A 25,425-nucleotide genomic window follows, 5' to 3' on the forward strand; every position below is an offset into this window, starting at 1 on the left:
ATTACCTAATTAATTAGGGAATTTTGTGAATTATTGGATAATGGGGAAATTAACAAGTTAATTAATAATTAGTGGTTGATTAACTAAAGTCTTTTGGATAAAGACTAAGGCAAAACGTGGCAGCCACATGGAAATATATTAGGTGACTCTTGAATCACCTTGCAAGGTGGCAACACTTCAAGAGATGGGCACCTTATCTCTTTGGATTAAAGAATGTCATCAAATCACTTCTTTAATTGACAAAAATAAAGATACTTCATCTTCAAGTTACGGATGAACTTCAGCAAGAAAACATATAAAATATTATGATAAAGAATTACAAAAATGGAGATGTTTTACATCTACCAAGCAACGGATTTTCAGGAAAAGAAGTTATACTGCGTAATATTATAGCAACGTGATTTTGCGATTCTAAGGGAGTACGGTGCAATCTTTCTCAAGGATATCGTACGGATTTTCCCCTACTCCAGGTATGTTCCCTTCTTTCTTTTTGGCATGATCTATACGACACAAATGAGACGAGCAAATGCACAATTTCCATAAATTACTATTCATAGAAATATTAGGGGTGTCTATATTCTTGATTCCCCATGTGAATTATTATTATATCTTCTGTTCATGGGTCTCAGAAAAATACGTATTTGATAAAATTTATCCGACAAGCATATTATTTTTATGACATTCAGAGAAATCTTTTTAATGTATTTCTTATGCATTTCATGCATTTATACATATATATTGACCCATGACCAGATGGCATTATATACGCGTATATTAAATGTATATGGGATATGGGGAAAGGTTATGGCGTTATATACGCACCACCACCTGATCAGCTGGTATACGTTGATGAATTTCCCAAGTGGCCAAAATGATATGATAGGATGCCCTCAGAGGCTTGATGATGTTATGAACACATATACCTATGCATGGTATAGCATTTATACGCATATGTATGATGTTATATAAAATAAAATGATTCACAGAGCTATGCAGACGTACAGGTCGAGTCTTTTACTTCATGTTTCTCTCATTTCTATTATTTACTGATTTTCATTCCTTACGTACTCGGTACATCATTTGTACTGACGTTCCTTTTGCCTGGGGACACTGCGTTTCATGCCCGCGGGTCTCGATAGACAGGTCAAGAGTCCTCCAAGTAGGCGATCAGCTCAGCGGAAGATGTTGGTGCACTCCATTTGCTCCGAAATTGCTTGTTTGGTCAGTATGATTTGGATGTGTATTGTTTGGTATGGCGGGGCTCTGTCTCAACCTTTATGACAATTATGTATTCTTAGAGGCTTGTAGACAGATGTCATGTACGTAAAAGATTGTATGGCCTTGTCGGCCTATGTTCAGTGTATGAGTGGTCACTTTGGCCTTAGAGGCCCATATATCTTATGTATAAGTTGGTATTATATGTTGTATTCTACCTATCTCACGGCAGCCTCTCCGGCTCAGCTATCTATGATAGTATGATACGAAAAGATATGTTATGTTGGTACTCGATTGAGTAAGGTACCGGGTGCCCGTCGTGGCCCATCGGTTTGGATCATGACAAAAGTGATATTAGAGCAGTTCTGTCCTAGGGAGTCTACAAGTCGTGTCTAGTAAAGTCTTGTTTATGGGTGTGTCGTGCACCACACTTATAAGCAGGAGGCTACAAGGCATTTAAGACTGTCACTCTTTCTTCTTACTCTAGATCGTGTGGTAGAGCTCAGCTGTAAGAACTCAATTTCCTAAACTCTATCTTATTCATTATATGATAATGCTTACATCTAGAAAGATAGGTGGTAAGAGATTGAATGTGACTATGAAAGAATTGAGTTAGAAGAACTCGATTTTTAATGATGCTTCTGATAAGTAAATATAAGGTCTTTAGTAGATCATGTATGTACTATGACGTATAAGCCTCGTGATAAGGAGTCTTAAGGCAAGAATATTTATCCACCTTTATGGTGAAAGTCAATGAGAGATTCAAAAGATAAATACAAGTTTCAAGAAGCAAAAGAAGCAAGATGAAGAAGGGTACGAGGCGCCTAGTTAATTAAGGTTAACAGTATTTTCAACTAACGCAGAGGAATATAAGCCTTTTGAGTTACCTTCAGCAGTAACAGAGGTATGTACAATTGGCCACACCGATCTCAGTTATGCCCTATAGGAGCTAATATATATAGTTTAAGAAGAGGATGGGATATCATAATTCGGTTAGGGTTAGAGTAACCCAAAATGGTGGATGAATTATTTGTATTAGTTGATGTTTCCGAAGGATATTGCAAAAGAGCTAATAAATCTCCTTGTGAGACATCCAGATGGTGCACTCTAAAGTAGTATAGCTAAATATGAGTACTACAAAGATAGGCACTGGAAGCCTTGAAGGGATAAATATTACCTAAGTGTGGCTCTCGTCCCTAGTAGAGAAAGAATGTTAGGCGATTCGAAGAGCCAATGGATGGAGCAAGGGGAGCTAAAAGCAAAAGAATGTCTTGTTGAAGTTTTCAGAATAAAGTAATAGACATAAATGTTAGCGGGAAATAAGAAGAGACTTAATAAAGCATTATGAGTAAGATGTGATACATGGATGACAATAGTAGATTAAAAAACAAATGACAGTATTACAGAGTCTATAGTCAAGTCAAGGAAAAGATGAGTGGTGACAGGCCTTGAGACAACAAAAGAGTATAGGCCATAAAGTCATATCCTCATTTCGAGAAATAAGTTTGTGACTCCAACACGACTACCAGAAGGAAAAGTTAGACCCCATAGTAATAGGAATAAGTATGGGTTGGTGAACAAGATAAACTAAACATGAATTAGGGACTGAGTGATTTGATAATAGTCGGCATCATGATAATTGCAGAGATTGTGTTCCAACAATAATAGAATGGACGACAGAAGAATAATCTTTAAAGGTCATTCGGGAAGACGCTTCCCTAAAGCAAGCAATGTGAGCAAAGTTAAGCTTAAGGGACTATGTGTGCCAGTAACACTAAGTGTCACCCTCGTGAGTAAGGAATTTTGTTATCCTTGGTACAGAAGGATTCCCGCAAGGCTAGTAAAGATCATCGATGATGTGAAAAGACACCAAAGATGAAAAGGTAAAACATCTATAGATAGGTCGTCGTAGCTCCAACTCTCAGTACTCCCCTAAATGGGGAGGGGATATGGACTGATGTGGCGTTAATTCAGAATTAATTGATTCTAGTAATTATGGAATGGTAAAGGAAGGATGCGATAAAAATGAGATTGCACTTATCCAAATCCTATAGATATGCTACGATTCCAGAATATTATGCAAGCATGACGTTAAGGAGAGGAAGTAAGGTTTCCGGCCCGGGATGTTATAAAAAAAAAAGAGCCAGTGCGAGAGGTAAGTTAAGACAAAGGAAATAACCCAAGAAAGTTTATGTGGAATATTGATATGAGAATGGGCCAACGAGTAGTTAGTAGTTGATTCAGGAAGAGCCTAGTTATGGCTAGATAGGTGGTTACAGATGACTCAGCAGATCGTGCAAGATAAACATAGTAAAACCCAATATAGTGAATTCAGCCTCGTAGTAATGTCATTATAATACTTAAGATATATTCAGATAGGAGTAGGGGTAGTTAAAGGTACTGTATGAAAGTTACGGGAATAAGAGAGAGTGCCACTGGGAAGATAGTCAAAATATCATTTCAGAAGCAGCTCTACAAGCATAAGAGCATGGAGGTAAGTAACTACAGATAATTATAGGCAAAGAAGGACATCAAAAGGTCCGTCGGGTATACGATGCAATAAGCTCGCAGCTTTACAAGAGTTAGAGGGTCCTCCCTAAGTACTAAAACAAAAGACTAGATAAGGGAATAAGGAAGAAGGCTTCAGCCTAAGCACAGTGACCTAAAGAGGAAATGGTCTTGTAACAACAGTCTTACCACAACAGTCTTACCACAACATTGTATGCACTCCATAAGAAAGTGGCACCTACCGGGGCTAATGAACGGGAAGTAAAATCAGATGTGATATTCAAGATCACATGAGTTGTATGGAATTCAATATGTGTTGGCACTAAGGTAAGCTAAGTATGCACGCAACAAGGGGCAAGAAGACCAGGAAAAGTAATTGCTTACATTTAAAGAAAGCCGAGAAGCAACGGAAAGAATCATTCGATTAATAATCAAGAGTTAGTTACGTTTTGAACGCGCTTAAGAGTTCGAAATTTTATACATACAGCATATATGTTGACATTCATACATCCGTAGAAGACTCCGGTATAAGTTAAAAGAAAGAATTTAGTCTAGGGCATAGACAAAGGATTGAGTCGTTAGAAGATTGTATCATGGATATTCCATAACGCCCATGAAAGGCTAAAGTAATAACTAATACCAGGAGCCACAGATCGGAAGATAGCTTAAGCCTACATAAAGGCTGATCAGAAGGAAGAGGAAACTAAAGAGTTACATTAACCAAGTAAATCAAGAGTCTAATTATTGGACCCAGAAAATTATAGAAATCGTGATTGAGAACATTGCAAGATCACTCTTAATATCAAAGGTACAAGAGAGAAAGTACAACAACCATATTCTATAACGTCCCATCGGTTTGGGTCGTGACAAAAGTGTACGATAAAGCCAATTGGAAAAGTACCAGCCTCATAAGAAGTCAGTACGAAGCTCCCACCGGATAGTGTATGCACCAGAGGTGCAAGTATTATAATAGAACTTTGAGTTATGGATGTGAATTATACTTATGTGGAAGGGAGTCACGAAATAGATAGAAGGTACGATGCATGATTTTAAGGTAGTAAGGTAAAGGTAAACAACGTACGAAATACTCAAATGCAGAAGGTTATGAATAGTCCATACTTCGGATAAAAGGCTAGAAGCGTGGGGATTCAATATCCAGGAATGATAGCGGCATTGTTAGTAGCATATCTTCCAGCCTATGGTTTATAGGTATCGAGAGATCTAGTTAAGAAAGTAAAAGAAGAGTTTGGGACCATGTGATGTCTCACTTGATGTTCCAGAATAACATAAGGAAGTCTATGATGCAAGCAAGTTGAAGAAAGGTTACGAGTAGTATAAATGAATATGTGTAGGTCGCAAGCTAAAGTATGGTAAAGCAACAAGGTTTTAGGAAGACAGGAGTAAGGATAAGAAAGGGCGAGTGAGAAGGTGATGAGAATGGATAAGTGCTCAAGACTAAGCCCATGAAAACAAGAGAGCCGATGGTTTCTCTAAGTTATAAAAAGTTCAGTATTGCCTGAATGAACTTAAAAGAGTCTAAGACTAGTAGCATTTAGAGGAGATGGAATGCTACCCTGGTAGTAGAATGAAGGTGTAATGGTAATAGATGAAGGATGGCGTTTGGGCCTTCGATTGAGTAATGATTTCATGAATTATACAGGATTAAAATACGGATGACGTTTGGGCCTTCGATTGAGTAATGATTTCATGAATTGTACAAGATTAAAATACCCACGTAAGGTAAAATCACATTGGGATGCTATGAAATACGATTATAGAATTATAGTATAGTATCGCCCCAGGTGGATCAAGACAATCACTTCAAATGTTCCACGATGCAATGTGAGCCCTAGAGGCAGTGTTACATAAGAGGCCAAGTTATCAGTGGTAGATTATGGATCAATGTTAAGGTAAATCAACAATAAATGGATAAAGTTCCAACGTATGAGACAAGATAAGGAATACATCCTTTAGATGAACAATAATAAGGAAACATTGAAGGACTTGGATTTATACATCTATAATAAGAAACGAGAGAGTAACCTAAAATTGGGTAGCATACCTCGATAATAATAAAACCAAGGTAAGGGTTATGGTATAGTATGACTTACCTAGATGCAGTAAAGTCATACAGATTAATAACCAGGTCTATGATATAAGATATAACAATATTCGTAAGTTCGACAAAGTACCAAGCGAAGAACTTCAATATAGATGCCCAGAGGAACATCTTATTGAGCTTTGTATATGTTTACAAGTGAGGTCTAGATTTTGGCTAAAAGCTGGAGGAAGAAGGAAAGAGGAGTCACATAGGCGCACTTACAAAGTCAGAGTCGTACAGGCTGGATGATAAAAGGTAGCAACAGTTACAAGATTAGAAGGATTCCGACCACAAGTCGTGGTGTGGGAAAGAGGCCTAAAAGGGGGAATGCCCTGGCCTTTGGGATTCATTCACAGAATAGTTGCCTAGATGGCAAGAGGAGTACTACAGTATTCGCAAGAGCTATGGGTTATGAGAATGATAAGTGCATCAGTCAACATTCGAGGACGAATGTTCCAAAGGGGGGAATGATGTTACACCCCATATTTTCGTACGTGGAAATACGCCATAAGTAAATTTATATAAGCTCGGAAATGAGATGTTACCTTCCGCATTTTTCGTATGTTAAAGTTTCGTCGTAAGCTAATCATGTAAGTTCGGGAATGAGATTATTTTGAAATTATAAGCATTATGCTATTTCAAACAAGTGATGAGTAAATTCGTGAAAGTGAGAGGGTAAACGAATCAAAGAAAATGAGTTTCGTTGAAGGTTGTTGGTGTGGGATAAAATACGGTCCGAGCTAAAATACCCGGTATTTATGGACTAGTATTATACAAGGTACCACATGGCCATGATAGCAAGGTGTACAAAGTATGTTAAAAGTGAGCAGTATTTTAAGTAAGTTGAGATAACTCTTAATTATTGGGTAATGGGATATTACCTAATTAATTAGGGAATTATATGAATTATTGGATAATGGGGGAATTAACAAGTTAATTAATAATTAGTGGTTGATTAATTAAAGTCTTTTGGATAAAGACTAAGGCAAAACGTGGCAGCCACATGAAAATATATTAGGTGACTCTTGAATCACCTTGCAAGGTGGCAACACTTAAAGAGATGGGCACCTTATCTCTTTGGATTAAAGAATATCATCAAATCACTTCTTTAATTGACAAAAATAAAGATACTTCATCTTCAAGTTACGGATGAACTTCAGCAAGAAAACATATGCAATATTATGATAAAGAATTACAAAAATGGAGATATTTTACATCTACCAAGCAACGGATTTTAGGGAAAAGAAGTTATACTGTGTAATATTATAGCAACGTGATTTTGCGATTCTAAGGGAGTACGGTGTAATCTTTCTCAAGGATATCGTATGGATTTTTCCCTACTTCAGATATGTTAAGGCTATCCCTTCTTTCTCTTTAGCATGATCTATACGACACGAACGAGATGAGCAAATGCACAATTTCCATAAATGAATATTCATAGAAATATTAGGGGTGTCTATATTCTTGATTTCCCATGTGAATTATTATTACATCTTCTGTTCATGGGTCTCAGAAAAATATGTATTTGATAAAATTTATCCGACATGCATATTATTTTTATGACATTCCGAGAAATCGTATTAACGTATTTCTTATGAATTTCATGCATTTATACATATACATTGACCCATGACCAGATGGCGTTAAATACGCGTATATTATATGTATATGGGATATGGGAAAAGGTTACGGCGTTATATACGCACCACCACCTGATCAGCTGGTATACGTTGACGAATTACCCACAGTGTCCGAAATGATATGATGGGATGCCCTCAGAGGCTTGATGATGTTATAAACACATATACCTATGCATGGTATAGCATTTATATGCATATGCATGACGTTATAAAAAATGAAATGATTCACAGAGCTATGCGGACGTACAGGTCGAGTCTTTTACTCTATGTTTCTCCCATATCTATTATTTACTGATTTTCCTTCCTTACATACTCGGTACATTATTTGTACTGACGTCCCATTTGCCTGGGGACGCTGTGTTGTATGCCCACAGGTTTCGATAGACAGGTCGAGAGTCCTCCAAGTAGGCGATCAGCTCAACGGAAGATGTTGGTGCACTCCATTTGCTCCGGAATTGCTTGTTTGGTTAGTATGATTTAGATGTGTATTGTTTGGTATGGCGGGGCTCTATCCTGACCTTTATAACAATTATGTATTCTTAGAGGTTTGTAGACAGATGTCATGTACTTAAAAGATTGTATGGCCTTGTCGGCCTATGTTCAGTGTACGAGTGGTCACTTTGGTCTTAGAGGCCCATATGTCTTATGTATAAGTTGGTATTACAAGTTGTATTCTACCTATCTCACGGCAGCCTCTTCGGCTCATTTATCTATGATAGTATGATACAAAAATATATGTTATGTTGGTACTCGGTTGAGTAAGGTACCGGGTGCCCGTCGCAGCCCATCGGTTTGGGTCGTGACACCCTTTCTCGTTAAATCATTACTCAATCAAAGGCCTAAACGTCATCCTCTTATCTATCACAATTACACCCTTATTCTACTACCAAGGAAGCATTCCATCTCTTCTAGATGCACCTAGTCTTAAACTTCTCTGAGTTAATTCAAGCTATACTGAGCTTTTTAAAACATACATAAACCATCAGCTCTCTTATTTTGATGGGCTTAATCCCGAGGCCTTACCTATTCTTGTTACCTTCTCACTTATCTTTTCTTATCCTTACTCCTATCTACCTAAAACCTTGTCACTCTACTATACTTTAGATTGCGACCTACACCTATCTATTTATACTACTCGCAACCTTCCTTTAACTTGCTAGCACTATAGATTTTCTTTCATGCCTTCTCAGTTGTGTTTAAATGTAAGCAATTACTTTTCCTGGTCGTTCTGCCACTTGCTGCATGAATGCTTGGCTTTCTTAGTGCCCACAAATACAGGAATTTTTTGTAACTCATATGATCAAAAATATTAATTTTGATTTTTACTTCCCATTCATTAGCCACGATAGGTGCCACTTTTTATGGAGTGCATACAATGTTGTAGTGAGACTTTTCTTACAAGATCATTTCCTCTTTAGGTCACTATGATTAGGTTGAAGCCTTCTTCCTTATTTCCTCAGCTAGTCTTTCATTGTGGTACTTAAGAGAGACCCTCTGACTCTTGTAAAGCTACGAGCTTATTACATCATATACCTTACAGAATTTTTGATGTTCTTGCTTGCCTATAATTATCCCTAGTGTGATGACCCGATAGGTCATCTTATATTTTAGAACCTAATTCTGCTTTTCGAGGTCTCAAAAACCTTATCTTAGACTTCCTCTATTTGCGTGCGCAGTCCGAGTTTTCTTCCGGAAAGCTTATATGTTAAAAGTTGATAAAAAGAGAATTTTTGCCTTAAAAATCAATTTAAGTTGACTTCGGTCAAAAGTTTTAGCAAACGGACCCGGATCTATGTTTTGACGATCTCAGTAGGTTCGTATTGTAATTTGGGACCTGGGCGTATGCCCGAAATCGAATTCAGAGGTCCCTAGCTCGAGATATGGAATTTTGATGAAAAATTAAAAGTTTGAAAGTTTAAGGATTTTTAGAATTGACTGATGTTTGGACTTGTTGATACCTGGTCAGTATTTTTGTTTCGGAGCCCGGTACAGGTCCACTATAATATTTAAGACTTGTCTGTGAAATTTAGTGAGAAACGGAGTTGGTTTGACGTGATTCGGACGTCCGATTGTGAAAATAAAAGTTTTAAAGCTTTCTTGAAAATTTCATTCGATTTGGTGTTCAATTCGTAGTTTTAGGTGTTATATTGGCGATTTTATCATGCGAGCAAGTTCGTATGATGTTTTAGGACTTGTGTGCATGTTTGGTTTGGAGCCACAAGGGCTCGGGTGAGTTTCGAATAGGCTACGGGATGTTTGGACTTCGAAATTCTGGTATTTTTGTTGCAGCAGCTATTCTGGTGTGTTCTTCTTCGCGTTCGCGAAGATACTCTCGCGAATGCGAAGGGTAAGCTGGTTAGGGGGAGTTTTTCCTCTTCGCGAACGTGGAGTGATGGGGGCTTTACCCTTCGCGAACGCGACCGGATCATCACGAATGCGTAGCATTTGGGACATGGGGGAGGGGTTAGACTTTCCTTCTACGCGAATGCGAGCACGGGCTCGTGAACATGAAGGCCAGGGGCATAGCCTTCACGAACGCGGTGAGAGTTCACGTAAGCCTAGCAGGGCAGATCTTCGCGAACACGACAGTGTCCTTGTGAACGCGATGAACACTGTCGCCCAGTTCATAAAACAGTCCCAAAATGGGACTTAAGCCATTCTTTCACATTTTCAAAAGCTAGACGGCCTAGAAGCAATTTGCAAAAGACATTTTCTTCCCCAAAGTGTTGGTAAGTGATTCTAAATCACATTCTTTCAATTTCCCATTATAGTTTATGAATTTTCAACCTAAAATCTAAGGTTTTCATGGTAGAGTTGGGGATTTTTGGGTAGAAACTAGGGATTTCAAAATTTGGGGATTTAGACCTCAAATTGAGGTCGGATTCCAAAACCAATTATATATCCGAGCTCGGGGGTGAATGGTTAAATGGATTTTTATCCGAACCTCAGATTTTGACCAAGCGGGTCCGGGGTCGGTTTTTGACTTGTTGGGGGAGAAATCTAAATTTATGCAATGTAATTGACTCCATTAGCAATATTTGATATTATTGAGTCATTTTTGAATAGATACGAGTGGTTTGGAGGTGGATTCTAGAGGAAAAGCTGTGATTGAGTATTGAGTGGCCTTCAGAGCGAAGTAAGTATAGTGGTTAACCTTGGCTTGAGGTATTAGGCATTATTCGCTTATTTGCTAAGTGTATGTATGTTGAGTACAACGTATGGGTTAGGTGACAAGTACCTATGCGTTGTTGTCGAGTCATAGCATATGAGTGAGTCTTATTATTGTAATCGTGGTATTCCTTGATCATATTGTTCATGATTAGACTAGCTATTCGTTATGTTGAACAACTTTTATTATGTTTCACGGAAATTGGTATTTATTGGGTATTGACTCAAAGTTGAGGTTAGTAACGTGGAATTGAATGTTGAAGTAAGACTTCTTCTTGATATTTCTATCTCCCTGTGGTTATTGTTCATTGTCTTGGTAAGGGAGAGTGTTAAAGCATGAAGGGTGATGTCATGCAATATTTTGTGAGTGAGTGATAATGCACGAAGGGTGATACCGTTCCATGTTATGAGAGAGAGTTAATGCATGAAGGGTTATGTTGTGTCGTTTCTATTATTTTTTATGGAGAGGTTGAGAGTAAAAGCACGAAGGGTGATGCTGTACACTTTCTCTTACTGTGTTTACTTTTTTCTTTCTGTTAAAGATATATCGATTGATCATGTTCTCATTCATGTTGTGATTCCTTGCCATGTAATCCCCTCAGCATGTCCCCTTCCCAATATTTCTTGCCTTGCTTCTTTAGTTGTTGTTATTGTTGTATATATTGATAAATATTGCACAGGTTAATTTATAGGTGTCTTGTCCTAGCCTCGTCACTACTTTGTCGAGGTTAGACTCGACATTTACCAGTACATGGGGTCGGTTGTACTGATACTGCACTCTGCACTTTCTGTGCAGATTTTGGTGCCGGACTGAGTTGATCCTGTGTCTAGCTACTAGCTAGATCTGTTTGGAGACCTAAGGTAGTCCTGTTGGCATCCACAGGCCCTGGCGTCCCCTTCTATGCATTTCCTTTACTGTTTCATTTGTATCGAAAACAGTTGTATTTCCATCAAACACCTTACTTGTAGCTAAATCTTAGTAGTTCGTGGATTCTGACATCAGTTTCTGGGTAGTTGTGTATTAGCATTAAAGTTGTTATGGATTTCTGCGCTTTTCGTTTTTCCTTGATATAACTTATTTACTGTTAATTATTGATATGTATAAGAATTTGGCTTAATAATCTCTATCGTTGGCTTGCCTAGCAAGTGAAATATTTGGCGCCATCACGGTCCTGATGGTGGAAATTCTGGGTCATGACAAGTTGGTATCAGAGCACTAGGTTGCCTAGGTCTCACGATTCACGAGCGAGCTTAGTAGAGTCTGGAGGATCGGTACGGAGACGTCTGTGCTTATGAAGTGTAGAAATAAATTTCACTTCTATTCTTCTCTGTCGTGCTATTTGTTTTCTCAATACTGATTGAACTCTTCTACTCTTATTCTCTTGCATATGGTGAGAACACGTACTGCTTCCTCAGTTGAGCAGCATCCAGAGCCCCCAGTGGCAGCTCCTACGAGGGGCAAAGGTCGAGGCCGAGGCCGTGCTAGAGGCCGAGGCAGGGGCAGGGCTCAGCCCAAAGCTCGTGCAGCAGTACCAGCAGTGGAGCCTCAGGTAGAGTTGGGCGAGGAGGTTCCAGCCCAGACTTTTCCTGCTGGACCAGCTCAGGTTCTGGAGGGGTTCATTGCCACCCCAGTACTTCAGGACGCTTTGGTCCGTTTGGTGGGCCTTATAGAGAGTGTGGCCCAGACTGGCGCATTTCCCATGGCACCAGCCGTCTCTAAGGCTGGAGGAGGAGCCCAGACTCCCACTACTCCCGCTCCAAAGCAGATAGCTCCCCAGTATCAGGCTCCAGCAGCTCAGCCAGTCAGAGTAGTTTAGCCGGTTGTTGCGGCACAAGCCGAAGATGGGTCAGCTATGTCTTCTGAGGCTTTATGGAGATTGGACAAGTTCACCAAGCTCTTTCCAGTTTACTTCAGTGGTGCTCCTTAAGAGGATCCCCAGGAGTATCTCGACAGCTATCACGAGGTTCTACGGAACATGGGTATAGTAGAGACCAACGGGGTCGATTTTCTTGCATTTCAGATGAATGGTTCCGCCAAGAAATAGTGGAGAGATTATCTGTTGACCAGACCAGCTGGGTCGCCTGCTCTTACTTGGGACCAGTTTTCTCAGCTCTTCCTAGAGAAGTTTCTCCCTATCACATTGAGAGAGGAGCATCGCCGTCAGTTCGAGCGTCTCCAGCAGGGCAGTATGACTATTACTCATTATGAGACCCGTTTTGTGGATTTGGCCCGTCATGCACTTATTCTACTTCCTACCGAGAGAGAGAGAGGGTGAGGAGGTTTATTGATGGACTTGCTCAGCCTATCAGATTGCAGATGGCTAAGGAGACTGGGAGTGAGATTTCTTTTCATGCGACTGCCAATGTTGCAAGGCGAGTCGAGATGGTTTTAGCTCAAGGGAGTGGTCAGGGATGTGACAAGAGGCCTCGCCACTCCGGTGGATTCAGTGGAGCCTCATCTGGAGGCCGGGGTACTTATGGCAGAGGCCATCCTCCCAGGCTGTTTCATTCAGCACTCCAAGCATCCCACGGTGCCTCATGTGGTCGTGGCCATCAGATGCATTATTCCGACCAGCTAGCCTACAGTGCACCACCAGCCCCTATTAGTGCACCTCCGCTCCAGAGTTTTCAGGGTGGTTACTCAGGTCGACAGGGTCAGTTTCACGGCCAGCAGTCACAGCAGCCGAGGTCTTGTTATACTTATGGTGATCCGAGGCATATTGCTAAATTTTTCCCTCGGACATCGGGTAGCTCACAGCATTAGGGTTCTCGTGCCATGGTTCCGGCACCAGTTGCTGCACCACCTACTCAGCCAGCCAGAGGCAGGGGTCAGGAAGCTAGAGGTAGGGGCCAGACTGTTAGAGGTGGAGGTCAGGCCGTTAGAGGTAAAGACCAGCCAGCTAGAGGCCGTCCAGGGACGTAGTTCAGGGTGGTGGGGCCCAGCCCCGATGTTATGCTTTTTCCGCTAGGCCTGAGGCTGAGTCATTTAACGTCGTTATTATAGGTACTATTTCAGTTTGCAGTAGGGATGCATCAGTTCTATTTGATCCGGGATCTACTTACTTCTATGTGTCCTCCTATTTTGCCTCCTATTTGGTCGTGCCTTGTGATTCTTTGAGTGCTCCTGTGTATGTGTCCACATCAGTGGGAGATGCTATTATTGTAGATCGTGTTTAATGTTCGTGTGTGGTCACTATTGGGAGCCTTGAGACTCGTGTAGATCTTCTACTTCTCGATATGGTTGATTTTGATGTCATTCTGGGTATGGGTTGGCTGTCACCTTATCATGCTATATTAGATTGCCACGCCAAGACGGTGACCTTAGCCTTGCCGGGGTTGCCTCGATTAGAGTGGAGAGGGACTCCTGGCCATTCTACTAGCAGGGTTATCTCTTATGTGAAGGCTCGACATATGGTCGAGAAGGGGTATCTACCTTATTTGGCTTATGTCCACGATATTAGTGCGAAGGTTCTTTCCATGGATTCAGTGCCGGTAGTTCGTGAGTTTCCAGAGGTGTTCCCTGCAGATCTGCCAGGGATGCCACCCGACAAGGATATTGATTTCTGCATTGATTTGGCTCCGGGTACTCAGCTCATTTCCATTTCGCCATACCACATGGCCCCGCCTGAGTTGAAAGAATTAAAGGAACAGTTGCAAGATCTGCTTGATAAGGGCTTTATTAGACCTAATGTCTCGCCCTGGGGTGCACCTGTGTTTTTTGTGAAGAAGAAAGATGGATCGATGAGGATGTGTATAGATTATTGGCAATTGAATAAGGTCACCATCAAGAACAAATATCCATTGTCGATTGATGATTTATTTGATCAGCTTCAGGGTGCCAAGGCATTTTCGAAGATTGATTTGTGATCTGGCTACCATCAGTTGAGGATCAGGGCATCCGATGTCCCTAAGACATCTTTTCGGACTCGGTATGGGCATTATGAGTTTTTAGTGATGTCATTTGGGCTGACAAATGCCCCAGCAGCATTCATGGATTTGATGAACCGGGTGTTCAAGCCCTACTCGCATTCCTTCGTGATTGTGTTTATTGATGATATCTTGATCTACTCCAGCAGCTGAGAGGAGCACGAGCAGCATCTTTGGATCGTTCTTCAGACTCTGAGAGACAACCAATTATATGCTAAGTTCTCAAAATGCGAGTTTTTGTTGAGTTTAGTTACTTTCTTGGGTCACGTTGTATCAGCAGGGGGAATTCAGGTGGATCCTAAGAAGATTGAGGTAGTTCAGAACTGGCCTAGACCCATATCACCTACAGATATCCGTAGTTTCTTAGGATTGGCAGGTTATTACCGTAGGTTTGTGGAGGGGTTCTCATCTATAGCAGCACCGTTGACCAGGTTAACCCAGAAGGGTGCCCCGTTTAGATGGTTGGACGAGTGTGAGGCGAGTTTTTAGAAGCTCAAGACTACTTTGACTACGACACCTTTATTGGTATTACCCTCGGGTTCAGGATCTTATACAGTATATAGTGATGCATTTCGTATTGGTCTGGGTGCGGTATTGATGCAGGGTGGCAAGGTTATTGCATATGATTCACGACAGTTTAAGGTTCACGAGAAGAATTACCATGTCCATGACTTAGAATTGGCAGCCATTGTTCATGCGCTGAAGATTTGGAGGCATTATCTTTACGGCATGTCATATGAGGTTTTCACGGACCATCGTAAGTTTACAGTACTTGTTCAAACAAAAGGATCTCAATTTGAGGCAGAGGAGGTGGTTAGAGCTATTGAAAGATTATGATATCACCATCTTGTATCATCCCGGGAAGGCCAACTTGGTGGCCGATGCCTTAAGTAGGAAGTCAGTGAGTATGGGCATCCTTACGTATATTCCAGTAGGTGAGAGACCACTTGCAATAGATGTTCAGACTTTGGCCAATCAGTTTGTGAGGTTGGATGTTTCTGAGCCCAGTCGTGTTCTAGCTTGTACCGTCACTCGGTCTTCGTTGTTTGAGCGCATCAGGGAGCGGCAGTATGATGAGCCTCATTTGCTTGTCCTTAGGGACTCGGTGCGGCATGGTGATGCCAAGCAGGTTACGGTCGGAGATGATGGAGTTTTGAGGATGCAAGGTCGTGTTTGTGTGCCTAATATGGATGGACTTTGTGAGTTGATTCTAGAGGAGGCCCACAGTTCCCGGTATTCTATTCATCCGAGCGCCGCCAAGATGTATCAGGACTTGTGGAAACATTATTGGTGGAGGAGGATGAAGAAGGATATAGTTGCATATGTAGCTCGATGTCTAAATTGTCAGCAAGTCAAGTACGAGCACCAGAGACCTGGTGGTTTGCTTTAGAAGATAGAGATTCCTAAATGGAAGTGGAAGCGTATCACTATGGATTTCGTTGTTGGACTCCCACGGACTCAGAGGAAGTTCGATGCCATTTGGGTCATTATGGACAGGCTGACTAAGTCAGCGCATTTCATTCCTGTGGCAGCTACCTATTCTTCGGAGCGGTTGGCTGAGATTTACATCTGCGAGATTGTCCATTTTCATGGTGTGCCTGTGTCTATCATTCCTGATCGAGGTACGCAATTCACTTCGCACTTTAGGAGAGCAGTATAATGTGAGTTGGGAACACGGGTTGAGTTGAGCACAACGTTTCATCCTTAGACAGATGGACAGTCCGAGCGCACTATTACGATCTTGGAGGATATGCTCTGCGCTTGTGTTATAGACTTCGGAGAATCATGGGATCAGTTCTTGCCCCTTGCAGAGTTCGCCTACAACAACAACTACCAGTCGAGCATTCAGATGGCCCCCTATGAGGAACTATATGGTAGACAGTGTCGATCGCCGGTAAGATGGTTTGAGCCGGGGGAGGCTCGGTTATTGGGTACAGATTTGGTACAGGATGCCTTGGACAAGGTCAAGATTATTCAGGATAGACTTCGCATAGCTCAGTCCAGGCAGAAGAGTTATGCCGACCGTAGAGTTCGTGACGTTGCATTCATGGCCGGGGAGAGAGTGTTGCTTCGGGTATCACCCATGAAGGGTGTAATGAGGTTCGGAAAGAAGGACAAGTTGAGCCCTAGGTATATCTGACCTTTTGAGATTCTGAATAGAGTGGGGGAGGTGTCTTACAGGCTTGCGTTGCCACCGAGGTTATCATCAGTTCATCCGGTGTTCCATGTGTCCATGCTTCAGAAGTATCACGATGATCCGTCACATGTGTTAGATTTCAGCTTTGCCTAGTTGGACAAGGATTTGACTTACGAGGAGGAGCCGGTGGCCATTCTAGCCCGACAATTTTGCCAGTTGAGATCAAAGAGTTATCCTTCAGTTCGAGTGCAGTGGAGAGGTCACCCCGTCGAGGCAGCTACTTGAGAGTTCGAGTCTGACATGCGTAGTAGATATCCGCATCTTTTCACCAGCCCAAGTACTATTCTATGTCCATTCGAGGACAAACGGTTGTTTTAGAGGTGGAGAATGTGATGACCCGATAGGTCATCTTATATTTTAGAACCTAATTCTGCGTTTCGAGATCTCAAAAACCTCATCTTAGCCTTCCTCAATTTGCGTGCGTAGTCCGAATATTCTTCCGGAAGGCTTATATGTTAAAAGCTGATAAAAAGAGAATTGTTGCCTTAAAAATTAATTTAAGTTAACTTCGGTCAACATTTTTAGCAAACGGACCCGGATTAGTGTTTTGACTGTCCCGGTAGGTCCGTATCATAATTTGGGACCTTGGCGTATGCCCGGAATCAAATTCCAAGGTCCCGAGCTCAAGATATGGAATTTTGATGAAAAATTAAAACTTTGGAAGTTTAAAGATTTTTAGAATTGACAGATGTTTGGTCTTGTTGATACTGGGTCCATATTTTAGTTCCGGAGCCCGGTACAGGTCCACTATAATATTTAAGACTTGTCTGTGAAATTTGGTGAGAAACGGAGTTGGTTTGATGTAAATCGGACGTCCAGTTGTGATGGGGGCTCTACCCTTCGCGAACGTAACCGACTCATCATGAACGCGTAGCATTTGGGTCATGGGGGAGGGGTCAGACTTTCCTTCTATGTGAACGCGAGCACGGGCTCGCGAACGTGAAGGCCAGGGGGCATAGCCTTCATGAACGCAGTGAGGGTTTCGCGATCGCGTAATCCTAGCGGGGTAGCTCTTCGCGAACGCGACAGTGTCCTCGCGAACACGATGAACACTGTCGCCCAGTTCATAAAACAGTCCCAAAACGGGACTTAAGCCATTCTTTCATATTTTCAAAAGTTAGACGGCCTAGAGGCGATTTTCAAAAGACATTTTCTTCCCCAAAGTGTTGGTAAGTGATTCTAAACCACATTCTTTCAATTTCCCATTTCATTTTATGAATTTTCAACCTAAAATCTAAGGTTTTCATGGTGGAGTTGGGAATTTTTGGGTTGAAACTAGGGATTTCGAAATTTGGGGATTTAGACATCAAATTGAGGTCGGATTCCAAAACAAATTATATATCCGGGCTCGGGGGTGAATGGGTAAATAGATTTTGGTCTGAACCTCGGGTTTTGACCAAGCAGGCACGAGGTCGGTTTTTTGACTTTTTGGGGGAAAGTTTAGGAAATCTAAATTTATGCAATATAATTGACTCCTTTAGCAATATTTGATATTATTGAGTTATTTTTGAATAGATACGAGTGGTTTGGAGGTGGATTCTAGAGGAAAAGCTGTGATTGAGTATTGAGTGGCCTTCGGAGCGAGGTAAGTGTCGTGGTTAACCTTGGCTTGATGGATTAGGTATCATTCGCTTATTTGCTACGTGTTTGTATGTTGAGTACAACGTATGGGTGAGGTGACGAGTACCTATGCGTTGTTGTCGAGTCATAGCATGCGAGTGAGTCTTATTATTGTAATCGTGGTATTCCTTGATCATATTGTTCATGATTAGACTAGCTATTCGTTATGTTGAACAACTCTTATTATGTTTCACGAAAATTGGTATTGATTGGGTGTTGACTCAAAGTTGAGGTTAGTAATGTGGAATTGAATGTTGAAGTAAGACTTGTTATTGATATTTCTATCTCTCTGTTGTTATTGTTCATTGTCTTGGTGAGGGAGAGTGTTAAAGCACGAAGGGTGATGCCGTGCAATGTTTTGTGGGTGAGTGATAATGCACGAAGGGTGATGTCGTGCCATGTTATGAGACAGAGTTAATGCAGGAAGGGTGATGCCGTGCCATTTCTATTGTTTCTTATGGTGAGGTTGAGAGTAAAAGCACGAAGGGTGATGCCGTGCACTTTCCTTTACTGTGTTTTACTTGTTTCATTATGTTAAAAATATATCGATTGATCATGTTCTCATTCCTATTGTGATTCCTTGCCATGTAATCCCCTCAGCATGTCCCATTCCCAATATTTCTTGCCTTGCTTCTTTAGTTATTGTTATTGTCATATATATTGATATATATTGCACAGGTTTATTTATAGGTGTCTTGTCCTAGCCTCGTCACTACTTTACCAAGGTTAGACTCGAAACTTACCAGTATATGGGGTCAGTTGTACTGATACTGCACTCAGCACTTTCTGTGCAAATTTTGGTACCAGACCGAGTTGACCCTGAGTCTAGTTGCTGGCTTGATCTGTTTGGAGACCCAAAGCAGTCATGTTGGCGTCTGCAGGCCCTGGCGTCCCCATCTATGCATTTCCTTTACTGTTTCATTTGTATCGAAAACAGTTGTATTTCCTTCAGACACCTTACTTGTAGCTAAATCTTAGTAGTTCGTGGATTGTGACACCAATTTCTGGGTAGTTGTGTATAAGCATTAAAATTGTTATGGATTTCTGCGCTTTTCTCTTTACCTTGTTATAACTTATTTACTGTTAATTATTGAAATGTATAAGAATTTGGCTTAATAATCTCTATCGTTGGCTTGCCTAGCAAGTGAAATGTTAGGCGCCATCACGGCCCTGACGGTGGGAATTTCGTGTCGTGACACCTAGTTACTTACCTCCACACCCTTGTGCTTGTAGGGTTGCTTCAGAACTGACATTTTGATTGTCTCCCTAGTGGCACTCTCTTTTATTTTCGTAACACTTATACAGTATCTTTAACTACCCCAACTCCTACTTGAATATTTCTCAAGGATCATGATGTCGTATCTGCAAGAATGAATTCATTATGTTGGGGTTCACTACGTTTCTCTTGCATGATCTGCTGATTTGTCTATATCCTCTTGTCTAGCCATAATTAGGCTCTTCCTGAATCAACTACTAACTACTCGTTGGTCCATTCTCATATCTATATTTTGCGTAATCTCTCTTGTGTTATGTCCTTTGTCTTAACTTACCCCTCACTGACTCCTTATGTATCAAGTATTCATTTGCACTTATTTACTAATAATATCTAGTGTTGGAACCTTTACTGCCTCTCCCCAGCGTCGTGCTTGCATAATGTTCTTGAGCCATATCATATCTGTAGGATCTAAATAAATGCAATTTCATTCCTTTAGCCTTTCTACCACATTCTTCCTTTACTATTCCATAGTTACCTAAAACACATAACTCCGACTTAATACCATATCACACCATCTTCTCCCTTTAGGGGAGTACTAATATTTAATGCTATGATGATTTACCTATAAATGGTTTACCTCTTCATCTTTGGCGTCTTTGGACATCTTCACAGACTCTTACTCACTTTGTGGTAACCCCTCTTTACCTGGGATAACTGAATTTATTACGCACGAAGGTGACACCTAGTGTAACTGGCACACTTAGTCCCTTAAGCTTCGCTCTGCTCACAGTGCTTACTTTAGGGAAGCGTCTTCCCGAATGACCTTTAAAGGTTATTCTTTTGTTGTCCATTCTATTATTGCCGGAATGCGATCTCTTAAATTGTCACGATGTCAACTATTATCAAATCCTCCAGTCCCTAATTCATGTTCGGTTTTATCTTGTTTACTAGACCATACTAATTTTTGTTACTACAGGGGGTCTAACTTAGCCTTCTGGTAATCACGTTCGAGTCACCAACTCATTTCTCAAAATGAGGATATGACCTTTGGCCTATACTCTTTTATTGTCTCACGACCTGTAACCTCTTGTCTTTTCCTTTACTTAACTATAGACTCTGTAATACTGTCATATTTCGATTTATCGTTATCATCCATTTATCACATTACTCATAATGCTTCATTTACTCTCTTCTTATTCTCCTGCTAATATTTTTGTCTCACTCTATTCTGAAAACTTCAACAAAATATTCTTTCCCCTTTAGCTCCCTTTGCTCTATCCACTGGCTCTTCGGGTCGCCTAACATTCTCTCTTGACTAGGGACGGGAGCCATACTAAGGTAAATATTTATCCCTTCTAGGATTTCACTGCCTATCTTCTGAAATTTCTAAACATTCTAGTATTCATATCTGAATGTACTATACTAGAGTGTACCATCTGGGTATCTCACAAGGAGAACTATTACCACGTTTGCAATACCCTTCGGAAATGTCAGCTAATGCTAAAAATCCATCCACCATTTTGGGTTACTCTAACCCCAACTGGATCCTGATATCCATCCTTCTCTTAAACAATATCTGTTTACTCACACATGGCATAACTAAGATGGGTGTGGCCAATTGTACATACCTATGTTATTATTGAAAGTAACTCGGAATACTTATATTTCTCAGCCTGAATTGTAAAAACTGATAATCTTCACTAACTGGGTACCTCGTACCCTTCTTCACCTTGCTTCTTATACTTGTTGAAACTTGTATCTACCTTATGATTCTCTTGTTGCTTTTTAAACTATATGGGTGGATAGATATTCATGCCTTAGGGCTCCTTATCAAGAAGCTTACACGTCTTAGTACACACATAATCTACTGAAGACCTTACATTTACTCATCAAAAGCATGATGCAAAATTGAATTCCTCTAACTCAACTCTGCCACAACCATATTCAAGCTCTTACCAACTGTCTCTATGGATGTAGCTATCGTTGTATTACGAATAAAGTAGAATTTAGGAGTTTGAATTCTTACAACTGAGCTCTACCACACGATCTAGAGTAAGAAGAAAGAGTGACAGTCCTAAATGCCCTGTAGCCTCTTGCTTATAAGTGTGGTGCACAACACACCCATAAACAAGACTCTACTAGACACGGCTTGTAGACTCCCTAGGATAGAATTGCTATGATACCACTTTTGTCACGACCCAAATCGGAGGGCCACGACAGGTACCCGGTTCCTTACTCAATCGAGTACCAACATAACATATCTTTCTTATCACACCATCATGGGTAAATAGGCCAGGAGGCCGTCATCAGATAACTGGAATAAAACATAAGGGAATACTAGACATAGGATGGCCCAACATGATATAGAAACTTATATATGTGACATACAAGCCTATAAGGCCGACAAGATCATTTGTACACTCAAAATATAGGACGACAAGGCCATACAAGTATCCATATATATGACATTTGTCTACAAGCCTCTAAGAGTAAATAAATGTTATAAAGGTCGGGACAGGGCCCGGCCATACCAATCAATACATGTCTAAATCATACTGACCAAATAGGCAACTCTGGAGCAAGTGGAGTGCACCAACACCTTCTGCTGAGCTGATAGCCTACTAGGAGGACTCTCAACCTATCTATCGGGACCTCCGGGCATGAAACTCAGCGTCCCCAGGCAAAAGAGACGTCAGTACAAATAAAGTACCGAGTATGTAAGGCATGAAAGCAGTATATAAAAGACATGAAAGAAACATGGAGTAAAGAACTCAACCTCTATGTCTGAATAGCTCTGTGAATGATGAAACATTTATAATGTCATGCATATGCGTATAAATGTCACATCATGCATAGGTATATGCGTACATAACATCATCAAGCCTTTGAGGGCATCCCAACATATCATCTCGGACTCTGTGGGCGTAATCATCAACGTATACCAGCTGATCAAGTGGTGGTACGTATATAACACCATAACCTTTTCCCATACCCCATATACATATAATATACGCGTATATAATGCCATCTAGTTATGGGTCAATGTACATGTATAAATGAATGCAATGCATAAGAAGTAAGTCAATAAGATCTCTCGGAATGTCATAAGATCAATATACCTTCGGTTAATATCGCGAAATAATCTTTATCGACTTAAATATTTTCTGAGACCCATGAACACACGATATGATAGTAGGACATATGGGGAATCAAGAACATAGGCAACCCTAGTACTTCTATTAATAGAATTATTTGTGAAAGTGGCATGCTTGCTCGTTTCGTTGTATCATATGGATCATGCCAAAAAGAAAGAAGGGATAGCCTTAACATACCTCAAGTCATCATTTCAAATCAACAACAAGCTTATGAAAACTAGCGCCCCAACCCTATAACAAAGAAATACATGTACAACTTAAATGACGCTAGTATACCACGTATCTCAAACGATAACTCGATTCTAAAATAAAACGGGCAGCATTTTCCCTGATTTTGCTGCTCCCTCAAGCCTACTATAGGCGAGACAACAACACAATACAACCAGCAACTCAAAAACAACCTAACTACAATTCGGGACCTTTAATACAACAATAAACCCAAATAGCCCATAACACACACAATCAACAAGTTATCAATTAGCCTGAAATTGCAACGACGAGCGACAAACCCACTACCCTACCACATGTGGCATTTCTCCATGCCCTTTATCCTTCCAAACTCCATAAATTATCAGCACAATAGGCCAACACGAGTGGACTATAAAACAGACTACTAAAAGTGAAATAGATAGAACTCACGGCTTCCGATCACCGTCGCATGAGTTCTAACTATTAGAAAATAAATTTATCAACCTTCCTTGTTATTTACAAGCTTAAATACAGAAAGTAAGCTATTTCTTAACTATGAAGTACCTTCCAAAACTCAAACTACAAAGAAAAAGAGAGGTGGTATAATGATACTTACGTCATAGGGATCGTTCTAATGTTATCGCTTCTTGATTTCGTACCCGGAACGTTAATCTTCTTTGAAAACCATGTAGAGAGCTTAAGGGTAAGTTTATGGTCTTATTTTGGTCGTGTTCTGTGGAAAAATGAAGAAAGAGACTACATAAGGGATATATGAATCCACTTTTGAAAAGTCAAAGAGGTGCTAGCTTGGCACCCTAGCATTGGCCCTTCTTCTGACGCTTATATTTTTTATCCAGATGTTGTATGAATGAACGGTTAAGAACGTTGGAAACTAAATTCTAATACCTTCAATTTGGTATATAATATGTCCCTACAAGGCCTCATATAACACACGAAATGTACTGCTCAAAAAGCTTCATTAGAAGGCAAATCCTTAGTCGGTTTTTCCGCAACTAAAATCTGATTTTTCCCAAACTATATATTTTATATCCAAACATCATATATAGTTATATTATGACTTTACACTCATTTAAATCGTGATTAACAACTTTCATATTCTTTATACGTCACTTTGGAATGCACAAGGTGTAACACTTGTGATGACCTTTGCCAACTTTTGTTCCACAACTCGCTTGACTTTAAAACGTAATACACGACTATCATATGAATAAAATAACTCATAACATAACCTCCTTATCATGTTAAGCACCATAGTCTCAGCCCAAAAGTACATTTATAACATTCTCAACTTGTCGACATTTGACGAAACTTATTTTCTTCAATTTGTTTAGCTTTTAAACCTTTCAACGCTCTTGATATTGTTATCCATGATCGTAAAGATTTGTAACCTCCAAGGTAACATGATTAACTTACTTTATGTACTTTGAAAGATGATCTCATTTTTGAGCTTACATTAATTGACTTACGACGTACTTTTACGTACGAAAACATGGGGTGTCACAGCACCTGCAGATAAATCCATCGCAGGTGCGGTTCCCTCTAAGGCCAAGTAAATCCGCTTCTACAGAAAAAATTTGCTCCTGCGGTCACGCTTCTGCGGAGCACTGATCACTGCAGCGAGCCCGCGTCTGCGGCAGACGACCGCACCTGCGGTCCAGTAGCACATACCAGCTTCCGCACCTGCGGTGCCTTCCCCATTTCTGCGGATGTGCATCTACGCGCCCAAGCCCCCACACCTGCGATCCTCTGCTCCCAGCTCCTGATGCGCTCCTGTGCTTCGCCTGCCACTTCAGCGGCTCCGCACCTGCGCCCTAATTTCCGCAGGTGCGGTTGCACCAGAACTTGGCCAAAACTAGCCTGTCCCAAATTCCAAGTTTCAATACGTTTCAAACCCGAGGCCCTCGCGTCCCCAATAAAACGTACCAACCAGTACTAAAACGTGACAGGAATCTACTCGGGGTCTCAAATCACACCAAACAACATCAAAATTGCGAATCGACAATCGAAACCTTTCTTTAAACTTTCAAACTTTTAAACTTTGACGAACGCGTTCGAATCATACTTAAACATTCTGGAATGACGCCAAACTTTATGCACAAGTCATAAATCACAATACGAACCTATTCCAAGGCTCAAAACCTCAAACGGACATTGATAACACCAAAGTCCACTTCAAATCAAACTTAAGAAATTCTTTAACTTTCGAAAATGTTAACTTTCCATAATAAGCACCGAAATGCTCCCCGGCTACCCGATACTCAACCCGAATATACGCCCAAATCCGAAATCATCATACAAACCTATTGAAACCTTCAAATCCTGATTCCTAGGTCGTTTACTCAAAAGTCAAACCTTAGTCAATTCTTCCAACTTAAAGCTTCCGAAATTAGAATTTTCTTTCCAAGTTAACTCCAAGCTTCACAAAATTTAATTCCGACCACAAGTACAAGTCATAATACTTGAAGTGA

The sequence above is a fragment of the Nicotiana tomentosiformis genome, chromosome 4 (genome assembly GCF_000390325.3).
Source record: "Nicotiana tomentosiformis chromosome 4, ASM39032v3, whole genome shotgun sequence".
NCBI classification, from domain to species: domain Eukaryota; kingdom Viridiplantae; phylum Streptophyta; class Magnoliopsida; order Solanales; family Solanaceae; genus Nicotiana; species Nicotiana tomentosiformis.